This window comes from Petromyzon marinus, chromosome 11 (genome assembly GCF_048934315.1).
Source record: "Petromyzon marinus isolate PM22_M1 ecotype Great Lakes invasive population chromosome 11, UKy_Petmar_22M1.pri1.0, whole genome shotgun sequence".
Lineage (NCBI taxonomy): Eukaryota > Metazoa > Chordata > Hyperoartia > Petromyzontiformes > Petromyzontidae > Petromyzon > Petromyzon marinus.
In genome coordinates, this window is record NC_133677.1 from 19177005 (window position 1) to 19194342 (window position 17338).

Below are 17338 nucleotides of genomic sequence, written 5' to 3' on the forward strand. Positions count from 1 at the left end.
CCTGCAAGCAAAACCTACATGCTCTCGAGTCATATATCGGGAACAGTCACCGGTGGGAAAGCATTGCCGAATTCCTAGAAAGCCTCAGCTCTCTCCAACTTATTTTGAAAGCGTTTATGCATTAGTTCTGCCCGTACCTCTTTGTGCCTGTGTAGTGGGCAGGCAAGTGTGGTGGAGCAGCAGGTCCAGCACACGGGGTGTCCAGCAGAGGAGAGGAACTCCCCGGGGCCGTGGCCGGGGAAGCAGAGGTCGGCGGCGCTGGGAGCAGCGTCAGTTGCGCGGCGTCTGTGGGAGAAGGCACAGGCCTCTGCTGAAGATTATCATCCGCAGACACATCACACGGCTTGCCGGACACGTCACACACTCGGCCCTGTGATTGTGGAGGTGAGACAGGTTCGCGCGTGGCAACGAATGGCTTGTCGCTGGACAAACATCGACGGCAACATCGGGAGAACGCGGCACGAACTCGTGCAGAGTTTCTGGCACCGTATGAATTTACACTCCTTGTAGGTATGTGCGTTGAACCTCTTTCGCGCCGTACGTCAGCCAGCCGTGCTAATCGGAGGTGCAGATGGATGCAATTGAAGGAAGTGGAGCAGAGATTTCAAAATGAAACAAAAAAAATTGATACAGAAATTACACAAGTCCAGGGGACTTCACCAAGGCCGTGTTATCCCAGACTCTGACAGAGCACAAAGGAAGATTGGCAATGGCAAAAAATGGCTTCATAACTATCATTGTCAGATGGCACACTTGCATCTTCAGTCTTCAGTCAGCGTCAGTAATTTAAGAATGCACGCATGATGCGTGACACCAACTAAAATGGCATCGATGCTGACTAATCACATCCTCTCCAAGATGTGGAACTCAAGAGACAAGGATAGCCTCTTCCAAACAGGACTACCCTTGACAATTGAGTTGTTGCCTGGGTAAAAATAAAATGAACTAGGAGATTTCAACTTGAAAATCCAAACCATCGCACCAACAGTAATGGACGGAATCCTATATGAGGTGCACATTGCAGTAGCTTCAGGTGGACTCTGGTACCTGCTTTAACGTCTGTGTGAGAAGCATCTTCTCCCACTGAAATTCAAACAAAGTTGACAGTTAGACAGGACATGTTTTAAAACATCCGCAGTAAAATTCAAGTATGTATGCCATTAAAGTAAACTATTTTTATTTACCAGGTAAGGCCCATTGAGAGCTATATAGCTCTTTTTCAGAAGTGACCTGGCCACAAATTATAGCTTAACGAAATGGCTTATCACGTGGAAATTTATAGCAGCCAAATACTCTAAACGCATTACTTACAAATAGCTCACAAAGCAGTTATCCTCCCACTACCCTTGGGTTACCTCCTGTCCCGGTCCAGCCGAGATAGTCTGTGAATTGGCATCTGTGTTTGGGTGGCATGAATTAATTTGTACCGAGATCTGGTACCGGTACTGTGCTGAACTTTACTACTGCATGGTTGTTGACAGACCTAGACCGACTGAAACATAGGTCTGGGTTTGATCTCCATAGTGGAAAAGGTGGTAACCCGAAAACTAACCCAAACCCTTCCACATTTAACGATAAACACTTTCAAACCGAGTTCGCTCGGAAATGACCCCACTAAACCGCACGTATGTAAACGTTTGACTTCAGTGGTTCCTCCGCCGCGTGCGAACGATGAAGTGCACGGCCTCTCGTGATGATGACCTCACACCCGCATAGCTGCACGAAAGGCGGTGCTGACGAGCATGAGGCAGGTGGAAGAGGCAAAACGAGGAGTCAAGATTAGAGTGCTGTAGTCGGTGGGGTATAGTGGGGCCTATTTCCGAATGATTGATTTATGTGGAAATGAAATTGGTCAAGAGTCCGTTACTTTGTAAACATTAGCATGTATCTACTTTAATACCAAGTCTGCAGGGGTGGAAAAGATGAGGTCTGTTCATTCTGGTGGGCAAAGGGAATTTAGACACTCCAAGTTAAGTCTGGTGGCATACGGATGAAATGCACCTTACAAATGTAAATAATAATGATTATTAATCCATCTTCTTCTTCACTCCCACGGTGTTTCCAACCAGGGTTAGGCCATGTAATGATCTGACGTGCTGTACACTTGTACAGTGTTACTGAATTATTGTATCATTATGACTTCAGTGCCCCTTCTGCGACCTTTCCCTAGATACCCCTCTGGTGTATAACCTGGCCTGCAGACGTCAGGGCCGTAAGCCGCAGATCCCTTTCCCTGCCAGCAGCCAGCGCTATACTGTTACATTACGATTCGATGCCACTATACAAGGACTCCTCTACTTACGAACATTCGACTTACGAACTTTCAGAGATATGATCAAACCTGTACCGTATGTCCAGTTTCCTGTTCGGACCGAGAGTCGCAAGTTCAACCGCCGCACAATAGGTGGTGATGGTGGCATCTACATCTGCAGAACGTGAAGAACCAGAGGCAACTGTTAAAGCCATTCCCCGTGTTTAGTGTACAAGCCGTAAAACGTGTTTGAAATCGACGGGAGTAAAGTTGGACTCACGAACAAATCGACTTACGAACAGACCTCTGGAACCGAACTCGTTTGTACGTACAAGAGTCTGTATATGGTGGTCACTCTGAACAACACAGACCCAGCCTCCTTTTTACTTTTTTTGGTCCATTAGGACATTACCAGACACATCTTTCTGTGCTAACGACCACACAATACACATTAGACGAGTCACAACAGGTCACGTTTAACAGTCTAAACTTGTCTGGAGTAAGTCGCATACGGTAGACATTTCTGCACATTTGCAGAATTACATGTCTATGACAAAGGAACCATGTGTATTGCATTACACAGGGGTGCTTTGATCATGTGTGGATGCAAATTTTCGCAGCAATACAGGGAATAGGTTACTCATTGTTTTTTTCGGTAAAGTCACGTATGTAGAAATACAATAAAATTATATTAAAACAAAACAATCACGACGTTTCGATCACAACACAAGCGATCTTCATCAGGTGTCAAGAACAAATCACGGAGGTAAATACAACAAAAAGATGAGAGACGAGAATTCAACAAACCTGAAAAAACATTATGTGAAGCACATCCAGTCAGGCCAACAACACAGTTAGACACTTCCTGGCGGACCACGAATTTCAGAAGAGTGCTAAATTTCGTGTTCAACCTCTGGATTGCACATACCAGCATAGACAGAGTGAAAAAATACGAGGTACACGGTCAGTAGAAATACATATACAAGTCCACCAAGAGGTAAGTAAAGAGGGAGGAAAGGCGGACAGGGAGGCAAAGAGAGAGAGAGACAGGGGGGCCGGAGGGATGAACAGAAGCTTAAATAGGAAATAAGGTTGGGGGGGAGAGGGGCCAGAGGGAGAGCGGCAGCTCAAAAAAGCACATCTTGCACATACACAGAACCGGGGGGGGAGGGGGGGGGAGAGGTGTGGGAACAGGCTTGGGGTGCACATTTAGGACAGAATTACAACGGTAACTTCCCCGTAGAAGTGTGATAATAAAGTTTAAAGCTTTTGTGACTGCATACAATTACTCATTGTTTTTTTTCGGTAAAGTCACGTATGTAGAAATACAATAAAATTATATTAAAACAATCACGACGTTTCGATCACCTATTCCCTAATAAAGTATTATTATTCTAATAATACTTTATTAGGGAATAGGTTGTTCGCAGCGCCACTGATTAATCAGAATCAGAATCTTTTTTATATCCTGGAGGAATCCGATGAGCTATGAAGATCTTTTTCACATATGTCCAGTAGGGGCGGGTCAGCGAGCTATTTCCAAAACCGATGAGAGGCAAGATGGAGAAAATGTAAGCAAATTTCTAATAATACAAAGTACATACATTCCTGCCAATTTGTAAACCAATGCAAGCTTGGGCAAGGTAGCAACACACAGCTCCAGACCACGACAAGACTCCACAAAGTCCCTCAATTGCATTGCATTAAAATTGAACGTTTAATGAGCGATATTTGAAATAGCGTTACCAAATGACAATATTCCCTTCGAATACCTGACTAATGAATGAGGCTAAGACGCTTGCAGTAATGTTCAAATATGCATCACAAGCCATTCAGAAGTGGTAGGCCTCACGTGACCACAGGGCACCACAGTGGCAATATGTTAACTACCTCGCCTGGTACGCAGGAGGCCGTGGATTCAATCCCGACCCTGTCGCCTGCTGTATATTTTGAGGTTGCATGTCTCTCTCACTGCATTTAGAATAAACATCACGCGTTTAGAGTATTTGGCCTCTTTACATTTCCACGGGATAAGCCACTTCGTTGAAGATAACATTTGTGATAGCCAGGTTGCTTCTGAAAAATAGCTCCATAGCTCAGTGGGGCCTCAAACTGGTAAAATACAAAATATAGTTTATATTCTTGGTTCTTTCGGTAAAGTCACGTAGAAGGGAAACAATAAAATAATAAAAATATAAAACAATAAAATTCTCACGACGTTTCGACTGCAACACAAGCAATCATCATCACCTGATGATCATCATCACCTGATGATTCCTTGTGTTGCAGTCGAAACGTCGTGAGAATTTTATTGTTTTATATTTTTATTATTTTATTGTTTCCCTTCTACGTGACTTTACCGAAAGAACCAAGAATATGAATCCCTGCATTCACGAAAGCTTTAAATCAAAATATAGTTTAGTTTAAAAGTTATAGTTTGAGAATGGTGGTCCGATGGGAGGGAGTGAAGGGGTATTGTGAGGAGGCGTCATCGGGAGTGGAAGCTGCTGGTGGGAGCATGGGAGGTGTGGGGAGTGTGAGGTGCATCGGCATTGTGGAGAGGGAAGGGGTGAGAGTGTTGTAAGCGATGGGGCTGGGGGAGGAGTGGTGGATATGACGATGTGGAAGCTGTGTCGGTGATGAGGTGTGTGCTTGAAGTGAGGATTACATGGGGAACGGTGCCGAAGTGGTTAGCGCACCGTGCGACGGGATCCGGCGACCCGAGTTCTATTCCCACTCACGGCCAACATCGGTGACGAGTATCTGAACCAATCTCGGTCCCATCCCAGGTCTATTCTGCCTTAAAATGAGTATCCAGGTTCGGTGAATGGGAGGAGACAAAGGCGGCCAGGCGTGGTGCTGGCCACCCATCCCATCTCAGCGTGTCGACCCCATGGCACCTGGGTAATGGAGGTGGTGATGAAGATGATGACGACGGTGATGATGATGTTGATGACGATGGTGATGACGAGTCACTCACTCAGACTCACAGAGCCACACTCAGAGACTCACAGCCACACTCAAAGACTCACAGTCACTCACTCAGACGCACAGAGCCACACTCAAGAGACTCACAGAGTCACTCACTCAGACTCACAGAGTCACACTCAGAGACTCACAGAGTCACTCACTCAGACTCACAGAGCCACACTCAGAGACTCACAGAGTCACTCACTTAGACTCACAGAGCCACACTCAGAGACTCACAGCCACACTCAAGATACTCACAGAGTCACTCTCTCAGACTCACAGAGCCACTCAAGAGACTGACAGAGTCACTCAGAGAATCACAGTCACTCACACAAACTCACACTCACTCAAGGAGACCCACAGACTCACTCACACAGACTCACAGAGTAACTCACACAGACTCACACTCACAGACTAGTTCTGGCACACACACACAGACTCGCAGAGTAACACGCACTTAGAGACTCACAGAGTCACGCTCATTCACTCACTCAGGGACTCACACGCACTGACAGAGTCACACTCAGAGATTCAGTCACTCACTCAGAGACTCACAATCACACTCAGAGACTCAGAGAGTCACGCTCAGTCACTCACTCAGAGACTCACAGAGTCACTCACTCAGAGACTCACACTCAGAGATTCAGTCACTCACTCAGAGACGTACAGTCACACTCAGAGACTCACAAAGTTACTCACTCAGAGACTCACAGAGTCACTCACTCAGAGAGGTACGTGGATGACACCATTGTCATCTGGCCACATGGCCAGCCTGCTCTAGACCAATTCCGCGACCACATCAATTCCATACACCCAGCCATCAGATTTACCATGGAGGTCGGAAAAGATGGCAAACTACCCTTTTTGGATGTCTTAATTAAAAGGAGACATGATGGTTCAATGAGCCACTCTGTCTACAGGAAAGCCACCCATACAGATGCTTACTTGAAACCGGATTCCCACCACCATCCATCCCAGAAGAACTCCCTCATCAAGACTCTATACCATAGATCCCAATGCATTTCCGACCAGGAACACATTACAAGTGAACTCAAGCACGTACACCAGGCTCTCAGGGCTAATGGTTACTTCGACTACACAATCCGCAAAGCCATCACTCCAGTCATGAAGAAGGATTCTCTTGTGGAGCCACTCAAAACCATCACCTTAACCTACATTGCAGGGGTCACTAAAAAGATCTCCAAAATCCTGAATAAACACAAGATCCAGGTCCGATTCAACAGAATACATAAAATCCGTTATCTAGTTCCATCTGTAAAATATGCTGTTCCAGACATACAGTACCCGGGCGTTTACAAACTAAAGTGCCTCTGTGGTAGTAGCTACATTGGAGAAACCAAGCGACATATCTCGGACCGCATCCGTGAACATAAAGCAGACTTGAAACATGGTAGGACGAACTCCTCTGCCGTGGCAGATCACTGTTATAATTCAGTGGGCTCACATGACATTGACTTCTCCAAGACGGAGGTTCTTTGCAAACCAACCGGCTACCATGAGAGATTCGTTCATGAGGCCATTCACATATACAAGCACAGAGACAATTTCAACCGAGAAGATGGATTCTGGCTTAGTAACCATTGGAAAGATGTTTTAAACCATTTCCGTTCTTAATTAATTGTATTTTACGATGACCTTCAGACCGCAGCTCTTTCACCAGCATTAACTCTTAATACCTCTCACACCACGGTTAATGGTATGGTTTACAACATGGAGTATAATAGCGCCTCGCAGCTGTCTCTCTCCCCCTCCTCTGTTCCGACCTTGGATGAACTCGTCCGTCTGAACGGGACCCGTAGCTATCCGTGTTGCTAAAGTTGAGGGTAAGAATCCACCCATTTTTTTCGCCATATAGCATTGTCATATATAACGACTTATTGTTGGTAGCTTAGCTGATTGGAGAATATAGAGTTTATTGATAACATTAAGGTAATTTATATTTTAGTTTTTTATTGGTTCACTATATAGTATTCATTATACATTGTATTGTATACCCAGTTACTGTGAATAGCTCAGATGTGTAGACCTTGACTTCAACATAGCCATTTCTGTGACCAGTCACTAGCTAATCACTCAGTTATTTCAATCTAAATTCGCCTAGTTATTTCAATGCTAAATTCTCCTGTTTGATTTGTACTAGGTGCCTCGGTGAATGTGTATGCTCTGACTTTAAACATAGCTATTTCTGTGACCAGTTACAAGCTAATCACGCAGCTATTTCAATGCTAAATTCTATGCTAATTCCTTTGTCAATGGGTGCCTCTGCGGATGTGTATGCTTTGACTTAGCTATTTCAATGCTAAATTCTATGCTAATTCCTTTGTCAAGGGGTGCCTCTGCGGATGTGTATGCTTTAACTTTAACATAGCCATTTCTGTGACCAGTCACAAGCTAATCACTCGGCCATTTCAATGCTAAATGATATGCTAATTCCTTTGTCAAGGCACTTTGTTTCTTCTGACACAGCTTAAAGGTCGTGATCTGAACGTGGCTTTTTTCACTCCAGCGCTGTCCTACCAGACAGTCTCGTCCCTTCACCTGATGAAGGCCGCTTGTGTTGTGGCCGAAACGTCGTGAGAATATTATTGTGTTATTTTATTTTATCAATTTATTATTTTATTCTCATTCTACGTGACTTTACCGAAAGAACCAAAGAAGATGAATCCTTGCAGTCACGAAAGCTTTAAATCGAAATATAACTGCAATTGTCTGAGGACTTTGAGTGCACGAGTTACGTGAAACAGTTCTCGGTGGCAATTGTTATTTTGTTAGTTTTTGATGTTTGTTTGGCCTCCTCCATACAATTGTCCTACTGGTGGTGTATTTAATGGGCTGTGAGCTGCTGTTGGTCATTGCTGGTCGATGATGATGATGATGTGTGGATGTTCAGAGTTGGGACGTGGCGGTGGTGGGGAGGTGAGGACAGAGAACTTTGGGCATAACCCCCCTGACTCTACTCCACATTATCATCATCACATTCAACCTCCTCATTATCTCGCTGCTGCTGCTGCTCATCATCATCATAGACTTCACAAGGCAGCAACAACAGCAGCAGTAGTAGGATGTGTGTGGTGGTGGGTGCCTTGTGTTTCGGCTCTTAGCAATGTGATCACAAGTTCCACATCGATACTCACACACGCCTCAATTACATTTTTTGGCGGGAAAGTTTATTTAAAATCTTTATTTAAAGCAGTCCTGGGCACAATGTGAGGAGATATGTGTTGCTGGATGTTGCTGTGCTCGTGGATATGAAAGAAAAGCGAGACCACTGTGTGTTGTAAGGACAACATTGTGGTGCTCACTCTGTGAGGAGTTTGTGTGCACCTTCCCAGGCAGGGTCGCCATCCGAGCTCCGTGGTCTCATCGCGGCCTACCTAAGTATTGCTTCCTGCGTGTCTGCCGCATTATTACCGCTGATTTAAGTTGTTGTCGCTGTCCAGCGCATTATATGACCGCTCCATCTTCGTGAACCAGCGTGTTGGGACGCTAATTCACTACTTTGAAGGAACAAACGCGTGTTGTAGGATGTGGCAGTGCATTTGTCTGCGTGGTTGTTGATACTGCGAAGGGGCAGTGGTGGCTACTGAAGTGCGACTTCTGGAGCTTCTTCCTCCTCCTCCTCATCCACACGTTATTTTAAGTACACCACAGTACTTACAATAATTATTAGTCCATCTGTGGGTTGTATGAATGTCTCCTAACGCCGTGTTGGTCACAGGAAGTATTTGACTATACTTCACCATTCCTGGTGGGTGAGGGCTGGGGAAAGCCCTCCGATTCTATCCACCACACGGGGAATGTTAACAACACGCACTGCGCTTCTGGTCAAATAACTCGCACGGCATGGCAAGGCCCTCATCCAGCAGTGGATGGACCAGGGCTGCCCACGCTGCCTGCGTTGTGTTTGTGAGCGAGGGTGTGGGGAGCGGTGGCGCAGCGGTTAGCGCTACGCTGCGCTACGAACCCGGCGACCCGAGTTCGATTCCCGCTCACGGCCACCAACACCGGTGACGATTATCTGAACAGGTCTTGGGCCTCCCCTAGGTCGACTCGGCATCAAATGAGTACCTGGTTGCGGTGTGTAAACATCGCCAATGGGGGAGACAAAGGCAGCCGGGCGTGGTGCTGGCCACCCACTCCCTCGTGTGCCGTGCCGGCCTTCGTAGGTGCTCGCTAACAGCACTTGCCCCTACAGTCTGTTAAGGGTTCACTGGGGATCTTTGTTTTTGTTTGTTAGTCTGTGAGTCTGTGTGAGTGAGTTACTTTGTGAGTTCATGTGAGTTACTCCGAGTCTGTGTGAGTGTTACCCGGTGAGACTGAGTTGAGTGGGAGTGACTGTGAGTTACTGTGTAAGTCTGTGAGTGTGTGAGTTACTCTGAGTCTGTGTGAGTCTGAGTGACTGTGACTCTCTGAGTGTGTGACTGAGAGTGACTCTCTGAGTCTCTGAGTGTGACCGTGAGTCTCTGAGTGTGACTGTGAGTCTCTGAGTGAGTGACTGAATCTCTGAGTGTGGCTCTGTGAGTGCGAGTCTCTGAGTGAGTGACTGAGCGTGACTCTGTGAGTCTCTGAGTGCGTGTTACTCTGCGAGTCTGTGTGTGTCAGAACTAGTCTGTGAGTGTGAGTCTGTGTGTGAGTTACTCTGTGAGTCTGTGTGAGTGACTCTGTGAGTCTCTGAGTGTGGCTCTGTGAGTCTGAGTGAGTGACTCGTCATCATCATCGTCATCAACATCATCATCACCGTCGTCACCATCTTCATCACCACCTCCATTACCCAGGTGCCATGGGGTCGACTCGCTGAGATGGAATGGGTAGCCAGCACCACGCCTGGCCGCCTTTGTCTCCTCCCATTCACCGAACCTGGATACTCATTTTAAGGCAAAATAGACCTGGGATGGGACCGAGATTGGTTCAGATACTCGTCACCGATGTTGGCCGTGAGTGGGAATAGAACTCGGGTCGCCGGATCCCGTCGCTCGGTGCGCTAACCACTTCGGCACCGCTCCCCATGTAATCCTCACTTCAAGCACACACCTCATCACCGACACAGCTTCCACATCGTCATATCCACCACTCCTCCCCCAGCCCCATCGCTTACAACACTCTCACCCCTTCCCTCTCCACAATGCCGATGCACCTCACACTCCCCACACCTCCCATGCTCCCACCAGCAGCTTCCACTCCCGATGACGCCTCCTCACAATACCCCTTCACTCACTCCCATCGGACCGCCATTCTCAAACTATAACTTTTAAACTAAACTATATTTTGATTTAAAGCTTTCGTGACTGCAGGGATTCATATTCTTGGTTCTTTCGGTAAAGTCACGTAGAAGGGAAACAATAAAATAATAAAAATATAAAACAATTAAATTCTCACGACGTTTCGACTGCAACACAAGCAATCATCAGGTGATGATGATCATCAGGTGATTATGATTGCTTGTGTTGCAGTCGAAACGTCGTGAGAATTGTATTGTTTTATATTTTTATTATTTTATTGTTTCCCTTCTACGTGACTTTACCGAAAGAACCAAGAATATAAACAATATTTTTTATTTTACCAGTTTGAGGCCCCACTGAGCTATTTTTCAGAAGCAACCTGGCTATCACAAATGTTATCTTCAACGGAAGTGCTTATCCCGTGGAAATTTATAGAGGCCAAATACTCTAAACGCGTGATGTTTATTCTAAATGTAGTGAGAGAGACATGCAACCTCAAAATATACAGCAGGTGACAGGGTCCGGATTGAATCCACGGCCTCCTCCATGTTTGAACATTACTGCAAGCGTCTTAGCCTCATTCATTAGTCAGGTATTCGAAGGGAATATTGTCATTTGGTAACGCTATTTCAAATATCGCTCATTAAACGTTCAATTTTAATGCAATGCAATTGAGGGACTTTGTGGAGTCTTGTCGTGGTCTGGAGCTGTGGTTGTTGTGTTGCTACCTTGCCCAAGCTTTCATTTGTTGACAAATTGGCAGGAATGTATGTACTTTGTATTTTTAGCAATTTGCTTACATTTTCTCCGTCTTGCCTCTCATCGGTTTTGGAAATAGCTCGCTGACCCGCCCCTACTGGACATTGGTGAAAAAGATCTTCATAGCTCATCGGATTCCTCCAGGATATAAAAAAGATTCTGATTCTGATTAATCAGTGGCGCTGCAAACAACCTATTCCCTGTATTGCTGCGGGAATCTGCATCCACACAAGATCAAGCACCCCTGTGTAATGCAATACACATGGTTCCTTTATCATAGACATGTAATTCTGCAAATGTGCAGAAATGTCTACCGTATGCGACTTACTACAGACAAGTTTAGACTATTTAACGTGACCTGTTGTTACACGCCTAATGTGTATTGTGTGGTCGTTAGCACAGAAAGATGCATCTGGTAATGTCCTAATGGACCAAAAATAATAAAAACGAGGCTGGGTCTGTGTTGTTCAGAGTGACCACCATATACAGACTCTTGTACGTACAAACGAGTTCGGTTCTAGAGGTCTGTTCGTAAGTCGATTTGTTCGTGAGTCCAACTTTACTCCCGTCGATTTCAAACACGTTTTACGGCTTGTACACTAAACACGGGGAATGGCTTTAACAGTTGCCTCTGGTTCTTCACGTTCTGCAGATGTAGATGCCACCATCACCACCTATTGTGCGGCGGTTGAACTTGCGACTCTCGGTCCGAACAGGAAACTGGACATACGGACAGGTTTGATCATATCTCTGAAAGGTCGTAAGTCTAATGATCGTAAGTAGAGGATTCCCTGTGTAGTGGCAAAGAATCGTAATGTAACAGTAGAGCGCTGGCTGCTGGCAGGGAAAGGGATCTGCGGCTTACGGCCCTGACGTCAGCAGGCCAGGTTATACACCAGAGGGGGTACTAGGGAAAGGTCGCAGAAGGGGCACTGAATTCATAATGATACAATAATTCAGTAACACTGTACAAGTGTACAGCACGTCAGATCATTACATGGCCTAACCCTGGTTGGAAACACCGTGGGAGTGAAGAAGAAGATGGATTAATAATCATTATTATTTACATTTGGAAGGTGCATTTTATCCGTATGCCACCAGACTTAACTTGGAGTGTCTAAATTCCCTTTGCCCACCAGAATGAACATACCTCATCTTTCCCACCCCTGCAGACTTGGTATTAAAGTAGATACATGCTAATGTTTACAAAGTAACGGACTCTTGACCAATTTCATTTCCACATAAATCAATCATTTGGAAATAGGCCCCACTATACCCCACCTACTACAGCACTCTAATCTTGCCTCCTCGTTTTGCCTCTTCCACCTGCCTCATGCTCGTCAGCACCGCCTTTCGTGCAGCCATGCGGGTGTGAGGTCATCATCACGAGAGGCCGTGCACTTCATCGTTCGCACGCGGCGGGGGAACCACTGAAGTCAAACGTTTACATACGTGCGGTTTAGTGGGGTCATTTCCGAGCGAACTCGGTTTTGGAAGTATTTATCGTTAAATGTGGAAGGGTTTGGGTTAGTTTTCGGGTTACCACCTTTTCCGCTATGGAGATCAAACCCAGACCTATGTTTCAGTCGGTCTAGGTCTGTCAACAACCATGCAGTAGTAAAGTTCAGCACAGTACCGGTACCAGATCTCGGTACAAATTAATTCATGCCACCCAAACACAGATGCCAATTCACAGACTGTCTCGGCTTGACCGGGACAGGAGGTAACCCAAGGGTAGTGGGAGGATAACCGCTTTGTGAGCTATTTGTAAGTAATGCGTTTAGAGTATTTGGCTGCTATAAATTTCCACGTGATAAGCCACTTCGTTAAGCTATAATTTGTGGCCAGGTCGCTTATGAAAAAGAGCTATGTAGCTCTCAATGGGCCTTACCTGGTAAATAAAAAATAGTTTACTTTAATGGTATACATACTTGAATTTTACTGCGGATGTTTTAAAACATGTCCTGTCTAACTGTCAACTTTGTTTGAATTTCAGTGGGAGAAGATGCTTCTCACACAGACGTTAAAGCAGGTACCAGAGTCCACCTGAAGCTACTGCAGTGTGCGCCTCATATAGGATTCCATCCATTACTGTTGGTGCGATGGTTTGGATTTTCAAGTTGAAATCTACTAGTTCATTTTATTTTTACCCAGGCGACAACTCAATTGTCAAGGGCAGTCCTGTTTGGAAGAGGCATCCTTGTCTCTTGAGTTCCACATCTTGGAGAGGATGTGATCAGTCAGCATCGATGCCATTTTAGTTGGTGTCACGCATCATGCGTGCATTCTTAAATTACTGACGCTGACTGAAGACTGAAGATGCAAGTGTGCCATCTGACAATGATAGTTATGAAGCCATTTTTTGCCATTGCCAATTTTCCTTTGTGCTCTGTCAGATTCTGGGATAACACGGCCTTGGTGAAGTCCCCTGGACTTGTGTAATTTCTGTATCAATTTTTTTTGTTTCATTTTGAAATCTCTGCTCCACTTCCTTCAACTGCATCCATCTGCACCTCCGATTAGCACGGCTGGCTGACGTACGGCGCGAAAGAGGTTCAACGTACATACCTACAAGGAGTGTAAATTCATACGGTGCCAGAAACTCTGCACGAGTTCGTGCCGCGTTCTCCCGATGTTGCCGTCGATGTTTGTCCAGCGACAAGCCATTCGTTGCCACGCGCGAACCTGTCTCACCTCCACAATCACAGGGCCGAGTGCGTGACGTGTCCGGCAAGCCGTGTGATGTGCCTGCGGATGAAAATCTTCAGCAGAGGCCTGTGCCTTCTCCCACAGACGCCGCGCAACTGACGCCGCTCCCAGCGCCGCCGACCTGTGCTTCCCCGGCCACGGCCACGGGGAGTTCCTCTCCTCTGCTGGACACCCCGTGTGCTGGACCTGCTGCTCCACCACACTTGCCTGCCCACTACACAGGCACAAAGAGGTACGGGCAGAACTAATGCATACAGTGAGGGAAAAAAAGTATTTGATCCCCTGCTGATTTTGTACGTTTGCCCACTGACAAAGAAATTATTAGTCTATAATTTTAATGGCAGGTTTATTTGAACAGTGAGAGGCAGAATAACAACAAAAAAATCCAGAAAAACGCATGTCAAAAATGTAATAAATTGTTTTGCATTTTAATGAGGGAAATAAGTATTTGACCCCCTCTCAATCAGAAAGATTTCTGGCTCCCAGGTGTCTTTTATACAGGTAACGAGCTGAGATTAGGAGCACACTCTTAAAGGGAGTGCTCCTAATCTCAGCTTGTTACCTGTATAAAACACACCTGTCCACAGAAGCAATCAATCAATCAGATTCCAAACTCTCCACCATGGCCAAGACCAAAGAGCTCTCCCAGGATGTCAGGGACAATATTGTAGACCTACACAAGGCTGGAATGGGCTACAAGACCATTGCCAAGCAGCTTGTGGAGAATTGGACAACAGTTGGTGCGATTATTCGCAAATGGAAGAAACACAAAATAACTGTCAATCTCCCTCTGCCTGAGGCTCCATGCAAGATCTCACCTCGTGAAGTTGCAATGATCATGAGAACGGTGAGGAATCAGCCCAGAACTATACGGGAGGATCTTGTCAATGATATCAAGGCAGCTGGCACCATACCAAGAAAACAATTGGTAACACACTACACCTTGAAGGACTGAAATCCTGCAGCACCCGCAAGGTCCCCCTGCTCAAGAAAGCACATATACATGCCCGTCTGAAGTTTGCCAATGAACATCTGAATGAATCAGAGGACAACTGGGTAAAAGTGTTGTGGTCAGATGAGACCAAAATGTAGCTCTTTGGCATAAACTCAACTCGCCGTGTTTGGAGGAGGAATGCTGCCTATGACCCCAAGAACACCATCCCCACCGTCAAACATGGAGGTGGAAACATTATGCTTTGGGGGTGTTTTTCTGCTAAGGGGACAGGACAACTTCACCGCATCAAAGGGACGATGGACGGGGCCATGTACCGTCAAATCTTGGGTGATAACCTCCTTCCCTCAGCCAGGGCATTGAAAATGGGTCGTGGATGGGTATTCCAGCATGACAATGACCCAAAACACACGGCCAAGGCAACAAAGGAGTGGCTCAAGAAGAAGCACATTAAGGTCCTAGAGTGGCCTAGCCAGTCTCCAGACTTTAATCCCATAGAAAATCTGTGGAGGGAGCTGAAGGTTCGAGTTGCCAAACGTCAGCCTCCACACCTTAATGACTTGGAGAAGATCTGCAAAGAGGAGTGGGACAAAATCCCTCCTGAGATGTGTGCAAACCTGGTAGCCAACTACAAAAAAACGTTTGACTTCTGTGATTGGCAACAAGGGTTTTTCCACCAAGTTCTAAGTCATGTTTTGCAGAGGGGTCAAGTACTTATTCCCCTAATTAAAATGCAAATCAATTTAGAACATTTTTTACATGCATTTTTCTGGATTTTGTTGTTATTCTGTCTCTCTTACTGTTCAAATATACCTACCATTAAAATTATAGACTGATCATTTATTTGTCAGTGGGCAAACGTACAAAATCAGCAGGGGATCAAATACTTTTTCCCTCACTGTAAATGCTTTCAACATAAGTTGGAGAGAGTTGAGCCTTTCAAGGAATTCGGCAATGCTTTCCCACCTGTGACTGCTCCCGATATATGACTCGAGAGAATGTAGGTTTTGCATGCAGGCCACAGACACACACACATGAATGATGTGTTTGGTATTATCTCATGGAAAATAATAAGTTGCACAAGGGCCAGGGTCATGCCCCATTCATTCTGAACGATTAAACCAAACTGACCCACGTTCACACACGAGAGCAGAGAGTTTGGCTGCAGGGTGACGCATGCGAAGAACGCGTCCCTGTGAAAGAGTTAGAAGGTTCCCCTTCGTACCTTCTTACTCTCCCTCCCACCCCCCTCCTTCCGGTCAGGTGATTTTGAAGTGTCGTAGTTGTCACGCGAGGACGTGGACCGAGACAGCACGTGGAACCAGTGGCTGCGCTCCGAGATCCTGGGGCTCTTCATGCTGGCCCTGCATACATTTACCGTGAGTCGGCGCAGATGTGGCCTCACGACTGGGGCTGCCACCTGTCCGCGTTTGACCCCCGGACAGTGTTCGGGTGGCAGCAGGAATTGATTTGTGTCGAGATCTGGTACCCCAGGTATGGCTATGGTTGAATTTTATCACCGTGAACTGCACAGTTTTAACAATAGACCTGGGTTCGCTGGGAAATGTGCCTGGGTTTGCTCTGTCGTGGAAATGGTGGCAACTGTACTTGGGGCATCGGCACGTTTATTCGCGCTCCGGCTCCATTTACACCGAGAGTCACGTGCTTGTCTCGTGTGGGGAGTGGTGGTGTAGCTGTTAGGGGGCATCCATTTAGTATGTATGCATGGAGGGGGGGAGGAGGGGTTAACCCACATGCGTACGCTTGCGTATCAGGGGTCTACTGAGAATGTGTAAGCCGACTGCAACGGCATGAATCTGCCCATCGCAGTGACATGGGGAAGTAATTACTTCCGACAAAGGCGTTCTATGACCTTTTAAATCGTACTCAGATTTGAGAACGGGGACAGTTTGCATTCATGATCCTGAATCATGACAATTCCTTGACTCTCTGGCAGTGGTGAATCGTTCCAACCATCAGTAGGAATCGTGTATATGTGTGTACGTGTATGCACAGCTGTACCCATTGGCTTCTGTTTTGGTCATGTACGTTTCTTTTTTATTTCGTGGAATATCACTTGCTGTACTCCACGCGGTGAGTGCTTTGTGTATATAGGAATCATGTTATGTAGAGAATATAAATCTAATTCAGTACCTCTATATGTCTCCCACAGACGAGCGGGGAGACAGCAGCCAGGCAGTGAGCCGGCACTCCCAACAATCGCCCAAGCTCTGCGGTTCTCTTTACATTCCGATATTTGCAGCCACTTACTGAGTGTTTACATGTGGGGGGAAACCAGTACACTCGCAGAAAACGAACGAATGTGAGCAAGGGGGCAACGTTCTATCCCATGCAGATGGAAAGGATTCCACAGTTGTGATCCACTGCCTCCTGGCAAGCCAGGGTATGACTCATCCTCGATGCCCACCGGAAGGGAGATTGCACACTTGCAATTTA